Source organism: Staurois parvus, unplaced genomic scaffold (genome assembly GCF_062004578.1).
Source record: "Staurois parvus isolate SC_StPar_1 unplaced genomic scaffold, SC_StPar_1.0 ptg000297l, whole genome shotgun sequence".
NCBI classification, from domain to species: Eukaryota; Metazoa; Chordata; class Amphibia; order Anura; family Ranidae; genus Staurois; species Staurois parvus.
This window is the reverse complement of record NW_028318093.1, coordinates 6,204,022-6,210,021: the sequence shown is the minus strand read 5'-3', so window position 1 is coordinate 6,210,021 and position 6,000 is coordinate 6,204,022.

The window sequence follows — 6,000 nt, the reverse complement described above, 5'->3', positions numbered from 1 at the left end:
AGTGCATGTGATCAGCACAGGGCCAATCAGCACTGTCCAGACAGAGGGTCAGGGGTTTCACATCCTCCTAGAGCAGGAAGAAAACTCTTACAAGCTTTAACCAGTGCGCTGCTGAAGTCACAAGACTGCTCTAACTGCTGATGAGAAAGGTATTTAGCAGTTTATATTTGCTAAAATAATTGCACTTCCATGTTGTGTGTACTGTGGGAGACCAGATATAGTGAATGCAGGGTCCTAGGTTTAGTATCACTTAAAGCTAGCAGGCTTTTATGTTTTAAGTAGACAAACCTGGTCTGGACCTCTCATTGCACTCTGTACAATTTTTAGGAGGCATGAGTCGGCATGGATAATATCTCCCAGTTCAATTTTTTACAGACTACGCTGAAAAATTGTGAATCATTTTTAAATGTAAGGTGGGTGACTTGCTCTGTTTTAGGAAGTCTGTTGGTATCTAAAACTGTCTGACAGTGTGAAGGTCACCTACTAATCAATGCTGCATTTGTGTTTTGATGATGGATTTTGGGAATCAAAACAATTAATGCATCTGACCCTGGAATGTCTGTAGTGTTAATTTGTCCTTCCGGAAGCTGAAAGAGAATCAGGCCAAACATATATGACCAATGAAACAGCAATAAGGGATCAGATAGGCAAGCAGGGCTCATTTGCTTTAATCACCTGTGTCTCATGGTAAATAAATTCCTGCTCCATAAATTATGGAGCATTGCCTGCAGTTGCAGAGGAGGTAGTGGTATCAGAGGCCATCAGAATTTAGTGGATCCATGAGTGGGAAAAAAAACAATCCTAGCTCCAATCATTTTTATTAGTTACATTTGAAATTACAAAACAAGAAGGGGTACAAAAATGTACAAAATATACTAGGTTGCTCCAAACATAGCATTCTCAAAACACATAAGACCATGTATCCATAAGACAAAAAAAGAATAAAAGGAGAATGGAAATTATTAGAAAGACATTGCAAGCCATCCAATCCAGAGGTTCTTAGACTTGAAATATTAAGCATCATCTGTCAAATAGCTAATCCATGGCTTCCATATTTTCTAAAATAGTGCAGTTTTGTTGTGTAGGATTGCAGAGAGATGTTTGTTAACCATATTCCATGACAATTTAGACTTAACCAACACAAATGGAATCATGGTTGTCTTCCAAGATCTGGCTATGGAGATTTTCGCATCTACCAATATAAAGGTGCTCAATCTCCTTATATGTCTTGGAGACTCCTCCACTGGATCACAAAACATTGCTTGCCGAGGTGATTTTCAAAGGTTTACTAGGATGAGAGAGTCAATAAAATTGTAAAGATGTATCAAGAAGAGTCTCGCCTTTGGGCACTGCCACCAGACATGAAAAACTGTTCCATCCTGCCCACAGCCTTGAAAACAAATTGAAGAGGCACCCGGGTTGGCACCATGTACCACGCTAACAACACCTTGTAGTTAGCTTCTATATCTAAAGTATTGATGAGCGATAAAGAGGCGTACTGCACTAGTTTATGCCATTCATCTTTTTTCAAAGTTTCACTCAAAGTGGTTGTAAACCCCCTCTATAGTGTGCACATGTCCCAGTTAAGAGCACTAAGTATTATGTCTGTTTGTTGCCTTGTTCCTCTGCTATCAGCATGAATCACTTCTGACAAGTTTTCCTGACACCAAGAGCAAAATGGTGACAGGGAGGGATCTCCAAAAGATTGACAGCCTCAACTCTGTTCCTGTGTTGTGTCTGTTCCAATCAGCTCTCACAGCGCTCCTCACTGAGATCTCCAGAGTGTAATTTCAGCTCTCTGCCCCTGCCCTTTTTTCTGAACTCTCAGATAAACATTATAAATTCAGCACTTTGAACAGATGTAGAGAAGAGAAGACTGCAGAAAGACAGGTACAACTTATGTAGGATGATTTGTTTCATCTCTGTGTATCACCTGAGGCCAGTCACTTCACTGGGTATATGTAAGGCTACGTTCACACTAACGTTGTGTGCAGGCGGCAGAGAGGCGTTTGGGAAGCGTTTTTACCGCTTCCCAAACACCTCTGCCAATTCTGCACATTACAGCACATGGTGCTGTTCTAATGGAAGCGTTTGCGTCGCGGCAAAACGGGCGCCTCTGGTTTAGTCAGGAGGCGTTGAAGCCTCCTATTCTCGTCTATGGTGCCGCTCCGCAAACGCCCAGCCGGCGTTTGCGGTGTGGTTGCGGCGCGGTTGCGGGGCATATGTGGAGCGGTAACACCACTCAAACTGCATTATAGGCGTTTGTGGGGCGTTATTAACGCTTGGCAAACGCCTAGCAACCACTGCTAAACCGCGCATGCGGCGTTTGGGGAGCATTTGCCGAGCGTTAAAAAACGGTCCGCAAACGCCGGACCAACGCTTGCCAAACGCTATAGGGGCGTTTGGCAAGCGTTGGTAAAATAGCCAAGTGTGAACAAGCCCTAAGAGTTTACAAGCCTTCAAGTCAGATTTTTCCATATATGATAATTTTACAGACAATGAGTGATTCTATCATATCTAGTACAGAGATATTCCATAGATTACATAGTAGTTAGATCAGAATTGTGTTGAAAAGATGTCAAGTTATGTGTTATTGATGCAAAAGAAATGCCCGCAGCGATAAAAGAAGAAAAGAATTAGCGCAGGGCAGGCATGACTAGGCCCAGAGTGGGAAGGAAGACGTGTAAGGGTTAATGATTGTATTAGAGTTGGTAAAGGATAGCTGGGGGATCTGGTTGGTAGAGGAAAGTGTAGGTGGGGTCTCCTGCACTTTAGGGTGGGGTGTTCTGGGGAGGGGCATCAGTTGGGAGCTGGACGTGGGAGAGAGAGCTTTCTATCTGCTGTAGGCAATGTTTTCACACTAATATTTGCCTAGATAGAATAGCTTTCCTATTGCAAAAGTGAGCTTTTCCTAAGAAACCTTTGTTGGTCCATCAACTAAAGTGGGGGTCAGCAACCCACTGATCGTGATCTACCAGTAGATGGTGGCCAGGTGACTGATAGATTGCACCCTCGGCTTGTTGACCTACCCTCTGAGAGCAGCTGCACTCCATCTCTTTCCCTGCTTAGTAGGACCAGTGCAGCACCAGCAATAGACATTGAGCTTCGATTTGTGCTGATTGACAGTGGACTCCTCTCCTGTGTTATCTTGTTCAGGTCAGTGTGAAGTGTGCCGCCGCCGAATGCAACTAAGGGCTCATTCACAAGTGCAACATGCACTACTGATCCTCTCTGAAAAGCTATCTAAGCGCATTTGACAGGTGGTGAGGAGCAAACTGTGCAGTAGCATGGCAATTATAGTAGACATTGGACAACACTGTGCCTGGTGGTCTTTGACTTCTCCCATGTTGCTCAAGTAGATCTCCACCTCTCTAAGGTTGCCTACTCCTGAACTAAAGGAACTCCTAGTTCTTTCTTTGTTTTTGTTGTTCATGCAAATGGTGGTCTGTCTGAACTAATATCTAGATTCCCTTTTCCAGGGTTCTGGGTGTACTGACTCAAGCAATCTTATCTTTCAGGGTTTAACTGTACTTGTACTGATAATTAGTGCCAGAATTACTTAATAGTTCTGTTGTCAGCTTCCCAGATTGCATGACTAACGACTTTGTCTACAGCTGCATATTATAGTAGAACCATTTAGCCAGGGCCAAATACATTCTGCGTGTCCAAAATAACTAATTTATCATGGAATAATTTGTCAATCATATGCTATTTGAGTGTGAACAAAAGCTTGCACAGATGCTCTCCCATGAGAATTCGGCTGTTAAACCATGATATCAACATCATTCATAGTCTAAAATAGGAATTAGATATGTATCCCCAGTCCAGTGCTGGCAGAGGAAGGAGCAGCCACTTGGAGCTGATTGCCAGTTTTCTCTGTACAATGCTGTTTTTACTCATCTTTGGGGAAAAGATTCAGAGACGGTTTACAAGCTTGGCTGCAGTACTGGCTTCTGTCACAGAACAGAGAGCAGCTAGAGATAAGCCACCCTCCATCCACTAGGGGGTGAACTGGGGACATGGACTGCTGGTGACGCTGAGATCGGAAAATGTGAAGGACTGTGGTTAATTTACTGCAAAAAGGAGACTTAACTTGTACTATAGTTTGCTCTTGGAGTTCAACTCCCAGTTACACTCACTGTGGTGAAGAGGAAAGGGAGTGTTTTAAGTATTTTCCCAGGCTGAGAAAAGAAGGGAGGGCATTCCAGAGAGAAACTGAGACAGACCTTCTGCACCTGGGGAGAGAGAAGAAGCAATGTTTTGCTAAGGAGCGAAGGCAGTGTGTGGATGGTGGTACCAGAGAGTGGTAAAGATAGTGGTTGTCATTCCAGAACAATGGAGCGAATCCTTGATGCTGGGGATCCTGCTGTCTAGCTAAGGAGACAGATCTGAGGACATTGACAGAAGGGGACACCTTGCCTAATGGTGACAGGGAGCTGGTGAGAGGCCGCTGGCCAAACTTGCACTACACCTTTGTAACAGAGTGATGGAGTTGCCTGCAAAGGAACACTGTATTAGCAAAGGAACACTGTATTATTGCCTGCATTCAGCTCCTAAGTGCTACAACATAATGTTTTGGGCCCCAATGAGCTGTCCAGCAAATGGAGTAGAGTAGGCAACTACCAACTGGTGAGCTGACAATGTGTTCTTTCTTCCCTTAGGGCTACCCAGAATAAAGTGCAGACGGAGTTGTGTTTTAATCGTATCGTTGTGATTGCAGCACATTCTTTCCGTTAGTTAATTATTGCAGTGTATTTCTCCAATGGTTACATTTTACAGTGGTACATGCTTACTGTTCAGCACAAACATTTTCTTTGTCTTGGCTTTTCTCAAATGTTTGTCTAATTGTGAGTTACTTTTCACTATTGTATAACCATTTACTGTGTTATTCTGGGAGCCTATACAGCTTAAATTATTGGGTGTATATCCAGACATCTGCAATAAATAAAAATCACCTGCCAGGTGTGTCAGCGAGCGTGTTGCTAATCATGGAGTCATGAGCACAGGAATGGGGGACCCAATGCATTAAGGGGGATACACATAGATAACAGTCCACTGTATTCCTTCACAAGTATCAGCCCAGTGTGTTTGTATGCATGTGTGTGCACGTTTATGTGTCATAGTACAACTAAAGGTTTCATTGTAAGGCACAAGCCACATAGTAAAGAAAACAAATTACAGAAAATGTGCAAATTCTGGGGCAAGCTTCCTAAGTGAGTCAAATCCTCCTTCATCTGTGTCTCACACTCTCTCTCTCCCAGACACTGCAGATCACAGTGGGAGGGATTCCTCAAGAGAGACAATGCTGACAAGCATTGGGCAGGACTGGGTGTGGCCACATCAAGTACCTGGTAACAGGGCCTGATACAATGAGGAAAGCCTCTCTTACACCTCTGACTCGGGGGGCCCCGGTAGTGTAAACAGGAGGCACAGGAGTGCAGGGTGCCACGAGTGCTTGTAAGTCTTGCTAGCAGCAGAGCAGGTGACCACGTTGGGCAAGTGAAGTCATCAGTAAGGTGGGCAGACTGGCAGGCAGCTTGGCAGCAGACTGAAGTAGACTGGTACTGGCGACAGTAGGCAGATGAGATGGTTGCTGGCAGCAGTCTGTAGATAAGCAGGAACAGAAAGGTGGTGGACAGGAGCCAGTGACAGCAGGCAAGTAACAGGATCAGGCAAGCCAGGTCATACACAGGTGGGTCAGATCAGGTACAGAGGCACAGGCAGGAGCTAAGTCAGGGTGCAAGCCACAGAGCAGCAAGAGGCAAGGGAGCAGACAGAAGCGGAGGTCAGAACACAAGCTGAGGTCAGTGCAGGTGGAGTTCAGAGAGTTTTCAGGACAAGCTTGGTCAGTAACTGGAATCAGGATACAGGATCACAGGATACACAGAGGGCTGAAAACAAAGCAGCACTGATGCTGAGCACTGGCCGAGCCTAAATAGCTTGTTTGGTGCCAAAATCTGTCACCAGTGCACATGAACACGCACGGGTATGCGCATTAGC